Below are 16,965 nucleotides of genomic sequence, written 5' to 3' on the forward strand. Positions count from 1 at the left end.
CTCTTAAACCAAACTCCAAAGTCTGCGTTTCTCACAGGAGATACAAGAATTTAAATCTTTAAGAAATAAACTGTAATTAATCATTCAAGCCTGAGAAATCATTATTAACCACAGATTAATAAAAACACCACAGGGACAGTGGAAAACAGCATAAAATTGAAAACATTATGATGAAAAATGTTTATAAGTTAGTAAATGAGCACTGATCTGTGGGAGGCCTGAAGTTTATTTCTAATAAGTGCCTTCCTCCAGACACCTTAGAATAAAACTGTTTTTTGTACAATAACTTTTGTATATTTAAAGCCACATTTAACCTTCATACTATAATTATTTTCCAAGTTACAGGCCCCTGATTTCTTTCAACGCTATTTCCAGAATAAATTGAATCTAAAATTCTTGTCATTTTTGATTTGTCCAACCTGCTACATAAAATGTGTGAACACCAGTGTTGTTTCTCCACATGATAGCCTAAGCTACATTTGCAAGTTTTAAAATACTAAATTAGTATTAGCCTCTACGAGAAAATTACTTTGACACAGAAGGAATCATAGCTAGAAGATGATCTTGCTGTCAAAATGTAGTAAAAATGAGACCTTATATAGGTTATAACTTGTTTTGACCAACCACTAATCCCAAAATGCAGTTTTCTCCAGTGAATTATGAGTAAACAGGCAGCATATTAAAGTATAAAAATGCTTCTTTCATTTATTTTGTACTCTGATGTAGGCATTTCCTTCCTACGTTTGATGTGTGTTTTGAGTCATTGTTTTGTTGAAGCACCCAAAGACCCAACTTTCTGGTGAATGACTTTTAGGTTTTCCTGAAGAATGTAGAGGTAACTCTCCATTTTCATTACTGTTTACTTCGTGTAAAACACCACTTCAACTGGCAGCAATATAGCCCCATAGCATACTATACTGCCACCACCATGCTTGATGGTAGGTTTAGTGCTCTTGGGGTTAAAGACCTCACCTTGTCTCTGTTGAAGAAAACAGTACATACTATGGCTACATGGGAATGTACCTCAAGGACCTGTAACTAAATATTTAGAATGTAATAAAGATACAATATTGCATGGATTCATTAAATATACTTAAGTTTTATCACAAAATGTTTAAAAAGTTGATTCTTAGAGGGTCAGGCAGGAACCTTTTTCAGATTTTCTTGTTTTTACATTGAATGATCCACGAAAAAAACAACAATGAAGGTTAGGTGCAGACCTTTAACTCTGCAGAAGACACAGTGAAGTATCTTTTCAGTGTCAGGGGTTAAAACTGTCCTTCAGCCCAGCGCCTTCAGAGAGGACAGAGTGTGACTGAGGTGTTGGTGAGGACGTGTCCCCTCAGCCAGGAGACGCTGCATTCAAAAGAGAGATCACAGAGCCGCCTCGGAGCTAAGTCACGTTACGCAACTGAAGGTGAGATCACACCTCGACTTGGCGCCCTTTAGGATGAACCGAAGAAGGAGAGCTGACTTTGATTTGTGTAGCGACAGAGCACAATATCAATCAGACCTTCCTCACAGTTTCTGAACCGACACACGGCTGCAGGAGAGTTTTCTGTACGTCTTCCAGCTAAGTGCAGCTTGAAGAGTAGCTTCCCGAGGACAGCAAAAATGGGTAACTGGAGCACACTGTTGGATTCAGAATATTTTAGTGTGCAAACAGACTGATAATTTAACTGTGCATTTATCAGAATCCTCTAAGTTGTCTAACTTGACAGATATTTCTGAATGTAGGCACAGCTGTCCCTTTTATCTCTGTAAATCTAAGAAAGGTTTGTTGCATCTCTTTCATTATTTTCTCCTTTTTATATAAAAAAAACGGATTAATTTGGCACATTTCCTTTGGTTTGTCCACTTTGACAGCAGTCAACAGCAGGTTTATACCTGCTGTTGACTGCTGCTTTCACACTACATCAGATTATATTCAGCCTAAACTTGGTCTAGGCCCAGAAAACATCATGCCTAAATCAGGTTTTGGCTGCTAATTCCACAGTAAGTCAGACTATATTCAGCCTAAACCAGGTTTTGTCTGCTTATTTCACACTACATCAGACTATATCCAGCCTAAACCTGGTAAACCAGCCACAGGGCTTGGGAATGTGGTACTTGGATACAGACTACAGCAACTCCCACCTTTGTGAACCCAGTTTAGGCTGAAAATAGTGTGAATTAGTGTGAAATAAGCAGCCAACAGCAGGCTTGTATCTGCATCCTGCATTCACTTTCTTCTCTCTTTTCACGGTCTGCGTGATAACGTTGTCAAAATCCACTTCATTAAGTGAAACAACAAAACAACAACCTCTGAGCAGAAGTTTTGCAGAGGATTTGGATTGTTTTTTCAGGCAAATGATCCTTTTTAATGCTCAGTGCATGCAAATGTTCCACCACGACAACTTCTCTTAGCTCCACCCACGACAACTCTGATTGTTCTAAAAAAAAAAATACAAACAGAACAAAACGTTTTTCCCCCACAGCAGAATGATAATGTGGTGCAGTCAGACCATTATATTCTACAGAATGGGCCTGATAATGAAAGTAGGCTGAAAATATCGCTGTCCGTTTTGATTCTGATGAAGTTGTGTTAAAATGTCAGTCTGTTTGCACAATGAAACTCCAGTCCTTCCTCGTTTTATGCTCTGAAGACAGTGTAGCAAGAAGCTCAGCAAAGGTGCAGAAGGAGGTGTGATTGTTAGCAAAGCTGCACTGGTAGTCCTTCATTAAATTCATGTCGGATTAGTACTGAAGCAGCGTGTGGCATTTCTGAAATCTGTCAAAACACTGATGACAATGAGGAGTTTTGTAAGTTTTGAGAGGTGTCAGTGAAAAGTATGTGTGGAGACACATTGGTAGTGGATAAAATCCTTGCTTTACTCAAGTGGAAAAGGCATATTGATGATTAATTACATGGGCAATTAAAAGAATAACAACAGTCGAATCATATAAATCCCATTCCAGAAGCTGTTTGGGAATGAAAGCAAAAGAACAAAAGCTGTAGCTGTATGCTTTTCGTTTGGGTGTACAAACTCATCTCTCCCAACTAGAAAAAGAAAACCCAGCTGTATAATCCTGAAGGGATGACAGTAAAACCTGATGCTCTTTACGGTTAAATGTAATGTCACATCCCTTATCTAATTCTTCACAGAAAGGAGAAACATAAACAGAACGTGGCAGATAAGAAACACTTGCTTCTGTAGGTGTTACAGCTGTTATTTGACAGGAAGGTTTCCAGTGAAAAACTGAGTCTGAAAGGTTAAAACTGTCACAGACATCAGGCCGAACACCTGAAAGTGAAACAAGCTGTGTGTGTTTGTGTTTACTGTCTCTGAACATATGTGTGTTTTATATTTGTACTGTCAGCTTGCAAAGCGTGTCGGTGCACAGTTGCGTGTGAGTGCATATAACCACATGTTTGCATACTGCATGAGCTTTGGTGTGTGCACACATGAATAAAAACATATAAGAAGGTGGATTACCTGAAGATCACGTTTTCTTTTACATCGCATGGACGACCAGGTGTGTTGTTTACCAGATGGCAGCAGGATGGAATGTTTAGGTATTAAACCTTCATCAGGAAAAAATCCAGCACCCAAACACTGAAAATGGATTCAACAAGTCAGTGCAGAAGTAGCAGAAAAATGCGTTTTTGAAACATACCTGCCATATGGAATACAGTGAAGTGCCAAAATATTTGCTTCATTTGATTCAGCTTCCAAATCCCTCAGACCTCAATCTAATCAAGCATCTGTGGGATGTGCTGAGAAAACATAGAGGCCACACCTCACATCTTCCAGGACTTGCAGCTAATGTTTTGATACCACAGAAGACCTTCAGAAATCTGTGATGTCCAGGCCTCAACGGGTACAACAGAAAATCAAAAAAATAAATGACTATAGAGTCTATAATCTCTTGTGCACTACTGAAACCATGATTTATGTTGCAGACACTTATGAATAGTTTGTTAATGATGAACAATGCATAATACATTTGTGTTACTGCTATACACAATGACAGACGGCCGGTTGTATTTGGACAATCCAACGGGGCTAAACAGCGACACAAAGCACCTCATAGTAACAGCATCAAACTGGTTCAAATGGTCCCTTTGCTTCTGTAAAGTACCTGAGGTCCAAACATTTAGGATGGAGGACGTCTATGAGGAATGACGTGACAGCTGGCACTGAGCACAGCAGCTAAGCCTGAGATGTACTCACAAACCAAGGCAACTTTGCACCCATGAGTGTCAAAACGCTCACAATTTACAGACCAAACTGAGCCAAGAAAATACGTTGCATAATTGAGAAGGAAATTTTCTGTTTCTTAAAAGTATTCCTACACAAAAGCAAGACAACCAGAGGAAATAGGCTACTCAACATCAGCTGAATAGTAAGAAGAAGCCTTTATTTGTCACATATACATTTTACAGCATTGTGACATGTTGTTTTCACATAACCAAAGTGGAGTCATAGTGCAGGGTCAGCCATGGTACAGCGCCCCTGGCCTTGCTCAAGGGCTCAACAATGGTAGCATGGGGTTTGATCCTCTGACCTTATTATCAGTAGCCCAGAGACTTAACCACTGTGCCCCAAGAAGCTGGATAATAACCGTGGTCCGGTATCTATATAACGCCTGGTAGCTGATGATGAAAACATGTCTGAAGCACGAGCACAGTATGACGTCGATGACAGCAGACTTAACAGACTTAAAAGTCCTGCAACAGAGGGTCACTTATTACAAATGTCGTTGATATGACTTTCCCACACAATCGTCATCTCAGACATTTCCTTACATGGCTAGTTCAGGTCGTAAATGTTAGTTAGCTTGTTTGGCTTCTCAGCAAAAGTGGTTGGAACTAGCAGCTTAAAACACTTCACTTTTGAATTGGTCTGTGTTACATAATGTTCTCTAGATTCAAAGGGAAAAACGGGTCAGTTTATTAGCTTAAGTTTGGGCGCAACTGGAGCCGAACCTTGTCGATCTATATTGCTGTTAATACTGACCTTCAGGACAATACACCGTGTGCCAAAAGTTCAAAAGCTCAAAGACTGAATATGCAATCTACCGTAATCAGTTTATTAAATAACCAGTATTTCCTCCTTTCACTTTGATTAAGGTTTTCAATCTTGAAAATCTGAACTGTTTCGTGGTGGTCTGTGGTGGACTACTAAAGATGGGACTGTTCAGGAGTCCCCACAGTTCTCAATTTGGTTGAGGTCTGGGGAGTTTGGTGGCCATTCCTCTTTACACAGGAAGCCAGGTAGATGCTCAGAACACCATTGCTGAGTCATACAGGCACCATCTTGTATAAATACCAATTCTGAACATCTGCTAAACATTTTCTGTTCAGTCACAGGCCTCGATTTTTTTCTCCTGGCCAAAACAGGAAGTAGTATGTTTTCTAAAACGTTGTTGGTATAATATTGTGTATTAACAGTGTTACCTTAAGGCAAAGTGTGCAGCTCTGAGAGACCTGAGGCGGACATAGACCCCCACACCATACTATGGACACTGAATTTCACTGCTCAGAAGATGCTACTTTTTCATCACCATCTGAACGGATACGGTCTTCTTGGTTGTTGGGTGTCAGAAATAAATAGAGAGGGCATTCATCAGGGAAAATCCACTTCTCCCAGTCTTTTGGAGTCAGAGTTATGTACTTCTTTGTGAAAGCCAGTCTCGTCTCCTTTTGCAGTTGGGTGAGTTGTGGGGTACATTGACTTGGAAACGTCTTCTCCAAGGTTTTTCAGCCTCTGTCTGGCATGACTGGTGTCTTATACCTTTGATCTTCCTCATCCAATCCTTAGGCCATGACATGAGCCAAACCTCGTCGATCTACATTCCTACAAATACTGACCTGCAGGACAATATTATATGTACAGTATGTTTGGAGCATTTTCACTGACTTTTTAAATCTGTTCAATTCAAACTCATGAAATCAGTGAGTCAAAACATCCTCATCATTTTCATTTCAATAAAAAGGTTTTCCTTTACAACTTACACAGATGCTAGATTCCTTGTAAAACTTACATTTTACACCTTCGTCATCCCCACAACTTGACCAAGAACAAGTTTTCCTGTGTGTGAGAGAAGTGCTTATGTAAAACAAGTGTACAGCTGCAGCCTCCAGCAGGCCATTTGAGGGTGAGCATCCTTAATGTGGAGTGACAGTAGTAAAAGAGAAGAGGCTGCCTGTCCTGTGGCGTGTGTGTGTGTGTGTGTGTGTGTGTGTGTGTGTGTGTGTGTGTGTGTGTGTGTGCGTGTGTGTGTGTGTGTGTGTGTTGGCGGAGGGTAATGCGTTGACTCTAATGTGTTGACTCTGCAATCTTGGCCGCGAGGTTGGAAAGGAGCCTTTTTGATGAGGAGAGAAGAAAAAACAGAAAAAAAGAAAGAGGCAGAACAAAGTTTAGTTTTTGCCGTTCCTGTGGTTTGTGTGAGCCGTTTGTGCTCAGAGGTTAAGTGTTGCAATGTCTACAGGCGGCGAAGAGCCCGAACCAGACAGCAAATTGGACGGTTAAAAGTCTGCTTCAAAGGGAAAAAGGTACAAGTTTGCTGTTGGCGAGAATCCTGAGATTCCAGGTGGCTGTTTTTAAAAACCATTCTGCACTTATACATTAAAGCTTTGGCATATATTCTAACAAATAACGAGTGTTCATGCATCCGCACAAAACTGTCCCTTTTCCTCTTTTTGATCATTTGCTAGCTGCTATTCTCAGCAGTTTCTATGTCTCTTTCCAAAAGAGCTTTTTTTGCTTGATATGTCGCCATAATGACTGTGGCTTGTCCAGGAGATGATCAATACTAATTACCATTAAAATTAACAACTTGTCAAGGCCTCAGTGAGGGTCACAACTTCCATAAATGTTCAAAACAGACACCATGATAATCACCCCCTCTAGTTCTACAATCAATACTGATCATTTTATGTCTGGTTTGGGCCCATTTTCCACCTGGAAGAGGCGCAAGAGTCCAAGTCATGTGTGACGTACACTTCTATTACAGAAAACTGACCAAATCTACCCTATAAATTGTGATATTTAATCAAAAATCACTTAAAAATTTCCAAAAAACCTATCAATTCTGACCAGATTCTGTACAAAAACAATAAGTTCTCAGCACTTCAGTGTTAAAAATCATCACTTTCTTCCAGATCTCTTTGGACTTTACTGGTTACTACTTAGTTCAAGTTCTGATTTTAAGATTTCATTGCAGATTTTTCAACCCAAACAAGTTACCAGCACTCCTAAAACCTGAGGCAATCAAAATTTTTGAGTTGAAAAACTTGAAAGTTAAAAGTTTTCAGACCTTAAAAGTTTGGATTACCTGCTTCTTTCACCTTTTAATAACAGTTACATTAAAAGGTTAATAAAGTCAAGTCAAATATTTTCATTTAATATGATGTTTAGTTTGCAGTTATATCAACTCGACTCAAACATTTTGTGTTAACATGACTTAAAGTATTCAACAGGAATAAATTAACAGAACTTAAAACAAGTACACAACCACACAATTCAAAGTTAACAAAACTCAACTAGTTTCTATTGTCATTGTTTTGAAGTAACCACAAGTCAAAATTATTGATCTAACAATACTCAAAAACATGACTCAAAACTTGTCAAACAAAAATATAATGCTTACTTAGAAATATTGAATATTCTAACTTGCTTCTGAATCCAAAATTATTCAAATAAACAAGTATTGTATCTGTAATACTCATGAGTTACTGCAGTATTTTATCCTTAATACTCATGAGTTACTGCAGTATTTTAGCTCTAATACTCATCAGTTACTGCAGTATTTTAGCTCTAATACTCATCAGTTACTGCAGTATTGATATAAATGATTGCTGGCCTTTTTTTCAAATCACTGTCACCACATTTTCTTAAATCTCGCTGTTTCTCTTATAACACAACAACAGCGCTAGTCAAGGCAAACTAGAATAAATCAAAGATCTCATTTTATGATTTGAGTATTTTTTTTATCAACTAAAGGTGCATAATTGACTTCTTTTTCAGCTGTCCTCTTGTATTAAAGACAAGAACACGTTTCTTTAGTTCAGTTATGGCTCACTTTGTTGGTATAAATGAGGAAGTTTAAATCTGCGTGCAGCTTCATCATCAGTATCTTGAAATAATACAACAGAGCGGAGTTTATTCAGGTTTGCAAACAATCCAGCACTCAGGGCTGCAGTTCTGAAAATCAACATCACAAAAACCACTCAAAACTGAGTAATATTAAACACAAAATGCTGATTATTGAAGCTGTAGGTGACACTGCGCTCAATAATCCAGTTAAAAACAAACCGACCCTCCTTTAGACAGCAGCGTGAAGCGTTTCCACAAACACAATCAATAAAACTTGAATATCACGCCTTTTCTGACAGCAGCTCCGCTCAGTTTTCTCTCCAGTGACTTCGCTTCACCTTTTCCTCCTCTTCCGTTTCATTTTCTACCTTCTCCTGCCTCCTTCCTCTGGTCTCCCCCTCTGTCCTTCTCTAGCCATCACTTCCTCTCTCGTCTCCTCACCTTGCCCCGAGTACCACAACAGGGACGAAAATTAAATAAAGTAAGTTAGCCGGGCTCCTGTGGGTCATGCTGTTTTTGAGTTGGGTTGTGTGTTTGGTTGTTTTTTTTAAAGCTCTCTTCAGATCTCCTCTCTCCCTGACATCAGGCCCGTGGGCGCTCAGTCTAACCTTGGACTTGACATCCGAATAGCGATAAAGTGACAGACCTGAGCGCTCTGAGACAAACCGCCGTTGTGTCTGGCTTGTCTGAGTTTGTGACGGCACGACTCGGTGGGAAAAAGGCTAAACAAATAAAGCGCTGGCAGGTAGACTGCAATGTCTATCCAATACCTGCTGTGGACTTCAAGCGGAGCCATTTCTGATTCAAGAAATGTTTCCAAATAACCGCTGAGGATTGTTTTTTTTACTGTCCAGATGTTCTTAGAGTTATAGAACTAGAGTAACATTACTGGAGTCCAAGTCTTGGGGGAACTAAGGTGCTCAGCAACATTTTTGATCATCTACCAGCTGATTGCTAGATGGAAGAAGGTTGCATTTTGAAGGTCACACTTTTGAGCTAAACACCTGAATGCAGTTTAGCCCAAAAGGCTTCCTGGTTGCACTGAGTAGTACTGAATTTTGAGTTTTTTACACCATCTTGAAAGAGCAAACAATTTATCTTTATCCCAGAAATGCGGGAGCCGAGAAATTTTCATTAAATGTCTAAACCAGCTGTCGTTGAGCTAAAACGAGGACAGATTCAGCAGCTTATTTCTTGCCTCAAATGATTTCAGAAATACTTTTTGCTTTTTTGGGAATAAAAGAGAAAGTTTATGACCAAGCTGCCATATTGGTCCAATACTTTACAGGACTGAAGCTAAAGCGAATGTCATGTGACCACCTAGCGACCCACTAGTGATGCGCCCACCAAGCAGATGATATTCAGATGCTGTGCATTTCCACGTAAGAAAAATCGGCCCTGTGGACAAGTAGCTTGAGTCTCCATTTCCACCCTCCTGTCTGCTGAAGTTTGACTTTACATACCTGAGTCTTTTAATTTAGGTGTTACCATCACATAAAAAGATAAAGACCAGAAGAGACGTAGGAAGAAAGACAGAAAGAGGGTCTTATAATTAAGCTCCTCCAAGGTGCTGGCTCTGGCAGAATGCAGTCTTTTTACACAGAGGTGATGATTCTTCTGATTCTGACAGCGTCTCCTTGTCCTTCCATGTCCAATGTTCACTTGAGAGATCTTGGCGTCGGCCACGACACGACAAAACTCCATATGTAGGAGCCAGTGACAATCATGCCCTGTGACATTCTTCCAGCTGAAAATGTGTAGTTTCTGTCAGGAGACGAGATGAAGAGTGTTGAGCCTTCAAGCATAAATTAAGCTGGAGGCTGTTTTCACGCTGCACTTCAAAGTTTCCCTCGTCTGACCTTAATGGCCCTGACACACCAACGCAGGACGCAGTCGGCCAGCGACCTGCGCCTGCAGGTTTTGCAGTGGGTCTGGCACGCTTAAATCTAGTCGACTCTTTTCAGCAGCAGTTTGGCTGATTAAGCATGTTGAGAGCCAGAGACTCACTCAGTCGGTGGAGTTTTCTGTTTTCATTTGGCCAGTTCTTTGTTTTCCTGACACTAAAAAAAAAAACAACTAGAAGCTAGAAGATTTGCAGTTTGCATCCCAGCCTTCCTGGGATCTTTCTGCATGGAGTTTCCATGTTCTCTCTGTGCATGTGTTGGTTTTCTCCGGGTTCTCCGCTTTCCTCCCACAGTCCAAAAACATGCTGAGGTTAAGTAGGGACTCCATTGTATGAAGGTGGGAGTGTGATTGTCTCCATGTGTAGCCCTGTGATAGTGTAACCAAGTTAGGACTGGTGAGGGTCTTCTGGGTTCTTTTAACATGGAACCAACAACGCCACCTAGGGACTTTCACCCTAAGAATGTTAACAATCCTGCCTCTCAACAGAGGGTTTCCCCTACTAAACACAGGTACGTGCACAAATGAATATAGAGGCAAGAGTATAGAAAGATATAAATACAATTTTATTGTTATGCAAAAATATGTTCAGCACACACAATGTTAATATAAACGTAGTTATTAAAACTGGAGGTCACACAGGCCCTACACAGCTACGGAGGGGAGAAACCTGACTACTGAACCAGAGAACCAGCCACGGAAACCTGAGGATAAACAACACACACGGGGAGAAAAACAAACTAAACTCGAACCAAGCAAACCGATGCAAAACTAGGTCAAACGACTACAAACTAAAGGAAAGAACAGCAAAAAACAAGCAAAAAGACAGGCAACAGAGGCAAAACTGTAATGAAAACAAAGAAATGTTTAACCACAATAAAACAACGGAACGATAACAATAAACATAAACAAACATTTTGGTTACCTCGGCTGTCCGACCCTACCAGCGCATGACGCCGCCGCTAACCGGGACACCGTCAGCAGACTCTGCCCTGCAGTCACACAACACTGGTCTTAAAAGAAGAAATATTATTAATACAAAATTCAAAGCTTACCAGTGTTTCGCGTGCTGCACAGCGCGTACCTGTCCAGGAGTGCACTGGAGGTACGTCCGTCAGTCAATCTGAACCCCCAGCTGCAATGGCCAACCCAATCATTGGTTCCGCCCTGCAGCTGTATGGCTGACGGCTAATCAGCTGGTCACAATACACTGTTACCTGTCCAGGTGTCCCCTGACTTCACCCGAAGTCAGCTGGGATAGACTCCAGCCCCCACGACCCTAATGAGGATTTAGTGGTGTATTATTGTAGGTCAAAATGAAATTCCAATATAGGGATGTTTTAACAATTTGAGTATTTATTTATTCAGCAAAAAACAACTATTTTCCTGGTCTTATAGAAGATACAAGTGTTCTGTTCGTTGTACTGTCGGCCTGTTTCCATCAAACAAGCACTGAATGTGTTTTGTTTAAACTGTTAGAGAAAATGAGAGCTCCAATGTTGTTTCTTCATTTCACAGCAATGAGCTACATTTGTGAGAGTTAAAATACGACCACATTAGAAAACTGTTGTGACACAGAAGGACTCATGGCTGGGAAACAAGCTTAGGATCAATCACTGTCAGCTCTGCTCCATCTTCTCTATTTATCTGCTCATGTGACCTCAATGACGCCGTGCTGACAGACCTGAAAACATCGCCGGGCTGTCGTGAGATCATATTTTTCAGTAGTGAGTTGTATCAGCTTCACATGTAGCCTTTCCTTCTTATGAAATGCAACTTTAAGTAGAATGTACGATGATATTTATCTATCGGTTCTGTCAGCGCTACTTCATTAAGGTCAGTGATCACATGACCAGATAACCAGAGAAGATGGAGCAGAACTGACAGCGAACTGGAGACTTTTCTCAAGAGTTTACATCTCGGACTTTGAGATGGCGTTCATCAATATCACACATCTCTCACGCTGCCAGATTGTTGACAGATGCACATCGTGTTATCTTTGCTTGATATGGCTGAACTCTAAGTGTGTGTGTGTGTGTGTGTGTGTGTGTGTGTGTGTGTGTTTGTGTGTGTGTGTGTGTGTGTGTGTGTGTGTGTGTGTGTGTGTGTGAGTGAAATAAAACCACACACACTCAGAGGGCTGCACTCATGTGGATGATGGAGATGTGACTGACAGCTTCTGTGAGGTTTGGACATCAGCAGTGTCTGTTCGCTGTGTTTCTTTCAGGCTGTCTCAGTCTGTTCTGATTGTGTTCTTCGCTGATCATTTGGATGATTGTTTATATTTGGTGTGTATCTCTAGACATGAGAAGTACGGCTTGACCTTCTGCCACTTAAAGTAGTTTTGGAGGAACGTCTACAAAATATGCACTGTTACACCCATTTGAACAGTTATGATGCCCTGACTTTGTCACATATTGTCACTCAGTCTCTTCCTTATTGTGGAATTATGTAGACTGACATTAACTGAGGCCAATGAAGAGCAGAATTCATGGCTCCATCAGTGGTGACAAGTCCTCCAGGTCCTCCAACCATCACACTACCACCACCATGTTTCACTGCTGGTATCATGTTCTTCTTGTGGAATGCAGTATTAGCTTTACACCAGATGGAACGGACCCATGAAAGTTCCACCTTTGGCTCATCAGTCCACAGGATGTTCTCCCAAAAGCCTTGGAGCTCATCCAGATATTTTTTTGTAAATACCAGAAGAATCTTTATGTTCTTTTTGGTCAGTAGTGTTTGATCCTTCCAACTCTCCCATGGATCCATTTCCTCCCAGAGTCTTCCTTATTGTGGAATCATGTAGATGGACCTTAACTGAGGCCAGTGAGGTCTGCAGATCTTTAGATGTTCCTCTGGGTTCTTCTGTGACTCCTGGATTAGATGTTGATGCTCTTGGAGAAATGTTGGTTGTTGGTCCACTCCTGGGAGGTTCTCCACTGTTCCATGTTCCTCCATTTGTGGATAATGTCTCTGACTGTGGTTCTCTGGAGTCTCAGAGCCTCAGCAATGGCTTTGGAACCCTCCAGACTGATGAATGTCAATATCTTTGTTCCTCATCTGTTCTTGAACCTCTTTAGAACGTGGCATCATGTGCTGCTTTTTGAGACCCTTTAGCTACTTCACAATGAAGACAGGTTCTATTTAGTGATGTTTACATTCAACAAGCCTGGCAGTAATCATATGTGAGTGTGGATGGTGAAACTGAACCCAACTGATGAATGAATTTGGTCACTTGGTAGATTGGTAGCTAAGGGGGCAATTACTTTTTCACATAGGGCAAGATGGACTGGACAGGATTTTTACTTCAATAAATGAAATCATGAGTTAAAAACTTCATTTAGTGTTTGCTCGGGTTATCTTTGCCTTAAATTAGTTTGATGATCTGAAACATTTACGTGTGACTAATACACAAAAATAGAAGATTTCTGTAGGGGGGCACTGTATGTGATAAAATCATCTGAAGCACAGTTGCTGCCATTTCAGCAGCAAACAGAAGTCAGCTTAACACCTTACAGCTGTCAGGGAATACAGGACACTCTGGAGACAGTTGGTTCTGGGTCTGGGGGTTGAGGAGACGTGGATCAGGGCGATATGAAGCCTCCCCGAGCATCTGCTGACTCACGGTTCATATGTTTCTGTGCAGCTGATGACAGAGAAAAGAGCAAGGTATAAACACTTCCAGGGTCAGAGGTTCACTGTACACTGAGGTGAGAAATGCTTAAAATGTTTGCCATCATGACTCGGTGAAGGTGAGCTTCAGGGTTAGAGTCCCAGCTCTGCTAGCAGCATGAAACCAGCTGTTTCTGGTTGAAGACCGTTATTTATTGTTCACTTATATAAAGAACAAAGGAGGCAAAACTACAAAGAGAAACAAAAACCTGCACTAACATAACTTGTCAATCTCATAAATCTGCAAATGCAAAAACAATAACAAAAAGACAACAGCAGCTCCATCCTCAATTGAATGCTCACACTCCAGGAGTTCAAAAACAATTAAAAAAGGACAAACTTCTTAAAATCTCAGACATGCACACACTGAAAGGGGACCACACCTTAATCACTCCCTTTGCTGTTGTACGTCTAGACATACTACTATATCATGGTCTCAAACAAAGCAGTGGGGATGGGTACAGAGCCCTGGTATAACGTAGACGTATAACAGCAACTAAGCAGCACTTATTGTAAGAAACATCTAAAGAATTCAAACATGTCATAACCAGAGAAAGTCACATAGCTGCCAGAAATAAAAGCAGGGTTTGAGCTACAGGGGAGTCAGAGGAACTTTACCTCCACTTATATATGATGTGGTATGTTGTTGCCCTGCATTTCTATTTTGATGTGTCTTTATCATCACAGATCGCACATACAATAGGCTATTATTGACGCATGATTCAGGCACGAGGGCGACTCATCAGTGATTCACTTTAATAATGTAAATGTCATTTCGGTGTGGAGGCACGATGTCAGAAGTATTGTATGTATATCAAGGGCATATATATGACACATCTCAACAATTGTAGCAGCACAACAGCAGCTGTACAGATCAGTAAGACCTTGTAGTTTGTAGCTTGACGAGTGAAAAGTTAGATCTGGATGTCAGTCAAAAAAAAGACAAAAAACAGAACTATTTTGAATGCTTTTGCCACATGAAAAAGGTTCCAAATACTTTTTTTCAGCTTCAACTTAATTGTTTTTATACTTTCTATGCCCATAAACTCCCCTGCAAAAAGACCCCAATCATCCTAGATGGATTCATTCTTTTCAAATACAGTTTTTCAATTCATCTGCTGAAAATACAATATTGCAGTGGTGCTCTAAAAGTATACGTTGGGTAAATACTTTTCGGTATTTCCGTCCGGATGGTGAAGGAAGCCTCATCATGTCAGTGCTGGCTTTATTCCTTGAGGTGTAGCCACACTGGTGAGACTATTTCTGCCCTTGAACACAACAATTTAGAATAAAAACATACTTAACCTCCTGTTGTTCCGCTTTATTCCTGTTAAGCTGCACGAGTGATTTCAGGACTGACGCATTATAAAAACTTCCTAACCTCTCACATGGACAGAATATACGTTTGGAGGTTGATATAATCTGCCGATCAATAGACTCTAAAGCCACACAAAAGCAGCCGTGTCACAATGAAGTCGGATAACGATCAGAGCTGATCTTCGTCCATCCCAGGAGGCCACGCTTCTGATGTGTGTGTGCATTTGTACCGTATGTATCTGACGTGTGTTGCGATATTTGCTTTTCCATAAAAAAATGTTGCTGTACACCTCTACCTGCACATGTATGTGATTCCTACACAACTGAATTTAATCTTGTTTAATCTTTGCTTGCAGTTTTGTTCTTGATGTTTTACGGTTTGTTGGCTGAATTAACGTGAAGTGCTCATTGTTAAGGTGGGTGGAGGTGACAGAAAAAGTGTCTGATTTGAAGGGAGAAATAAAAAAGAGTTGGTTTCGTGTGCCTTGCCTCTATTTTTCTGTGTAATGTCTCCCCCTGCAGTGATACCATCCTAATGCACGACATCAGAGGGTCCATTTCAGGATTGTGCTCTACAGACATTCTGACATTATCGGATGACAGCAAGTTGCCTCAACAGTATCAGTTTGATCATTGTTAGGAACACTTTGCTTTCTAAACTCATTTGGATTCTTTTTTCTCAGCAGTTCTCTTTTTTTTTCAGCCTCTGGCAACAAGCTGCAGTTTCTGTTGTCCCAGCTTTATTCCCCCTTCAGTCCTCTCCAGATGGCATTATTATTGACAGAAGAGCTCAGGCAATTAGCATTATAATTTTAACTTCAGGACTGCAAGAGTTTTATGGAACACACATCCCTCTTCACCGGAGGCTGCTCATTTGATTTTGCCTGTGGACAAAGTCACATACATGCACATCGCTAGTTTCAGTCTGTCATGTGGACACTGAAGAGATCCACTGGGGGACAGAAACAAACGGCGATACAGATGCAGCAGCAGCAGCAGCAGCTGGTTTCCGTGTCTCTCATTGCTCTTGTTGTTTATTCAGATTTGTTTGGACTCAACACTTCCATGGCATCAGTATTCCCTTATTACATGTCTTTTCACATTCTAATCTACTATTTATTTAACATGTTTGCTGCTTCAGAAGATTAACTTCATTATTTATTTAAACTAAAGGTGGCGCTGTCCCTCACTAATTTCAGAAAATGTCATACTGGTGTTACCTCTAGAGCAGGGGTGTCAAACATACGGCCTGTGGGCCAAAACCGGCTCGCCAGAGGGTCCAATCCAGGCCGACAACATTAACTGCAATTTTTCAATGAAAGTAACTATTTTAAATTTGTCCACTGCACTGCCACAACTTTTATGTATTTTTCATGTATAAATTTTATACATTGACAAAGCAGGAGATAAGTTAATCTTCTTCCTTAATAGTTCCCATTTTAGTTTGTGTGATGTGTCAGTTCAGGTGGTCAGGATTATTACACGGATGTGGAAATGAATGTAAATTTAAAAATTATTTCTACATCTTGACAAGTTGTTTTCATCATAAAGTTAAATACTACATTGATCAGTTCCAGATGCCTGTGACTGAATGTTGTGCCTTTGTAGATACACTGTGATCTGTATGTTGTAATGAGTAAATGATAAAATGAGGCACACTGTTGTTGAAATTGCACTTATTTTTCTTCAGAGATTTCATTTTGTTCATAATGTTTTGCAAAAAGATAGTTCATTAACTATGAGCATTTTCAGACTGTACTTTTTTGTACTAAAACAAAGGAAAGAATTTGGAGTTATTTATAGGTTGTTATGTTGTGATTTTACTAGTCACTTGAGATCAAATTGGGCTGTATGTGGCCTCTGAACTAAAATGAGTTTGATACCTCTTCTCTAGGATCAGCTGGATGCAAGAAAAACACGTTACTAGTTAGTGTAAAGCAATTTATTGCCTAGTGACGAATATAACACAAAAGAACAGTGATAATACAAA

At 40.4% G+C, this 16,965-nt stretch overlaps 1 long non-coding RNA gene across 1 annotated transcript in view; it reads right to left on the reverse strand.

Moving 5' to 3' along the window:
* Positions 1 to 11,123, reverse strand: part of LOC118471266 (uncharacterized) — a 34,796-nt gene extending 23,673 nt beyond the window's left edge. Inside the window, exons 1-2 of the long non-coding RNA XR_008603761.1 lie at positions 11,039 to 11,123; positions 3,477 to 3,596 (exon numbers count right to left, since the gene is read on the reverse strand). This is a non-coding gene — a long non-coding RNA (uncharacterized LOC118471266). The remainder of the gene's footprint in view (positions 1 to 3,476; positions 3,597 to 11,038) is intronic.
* Positions 11,124 to 16,965: the final 5,842 nt, after the last annotated feature.

This window comes from Amphiprion ocellaris, chromosome 13 (assembly GCF_022539595.1).
Source record: "Amphiprion ocellaris isolate individual 3 ecotype Okinawa chromosome 13, ASM2253959v1, whole genome shotgun sequence".
In the NCBI taxonomy this organism is placed as follows: Eukaryota; Metazoa; Chordata; class Actinopteri; family Pomacentridae; genus Amphiprion; species Amphiprion ocellaris.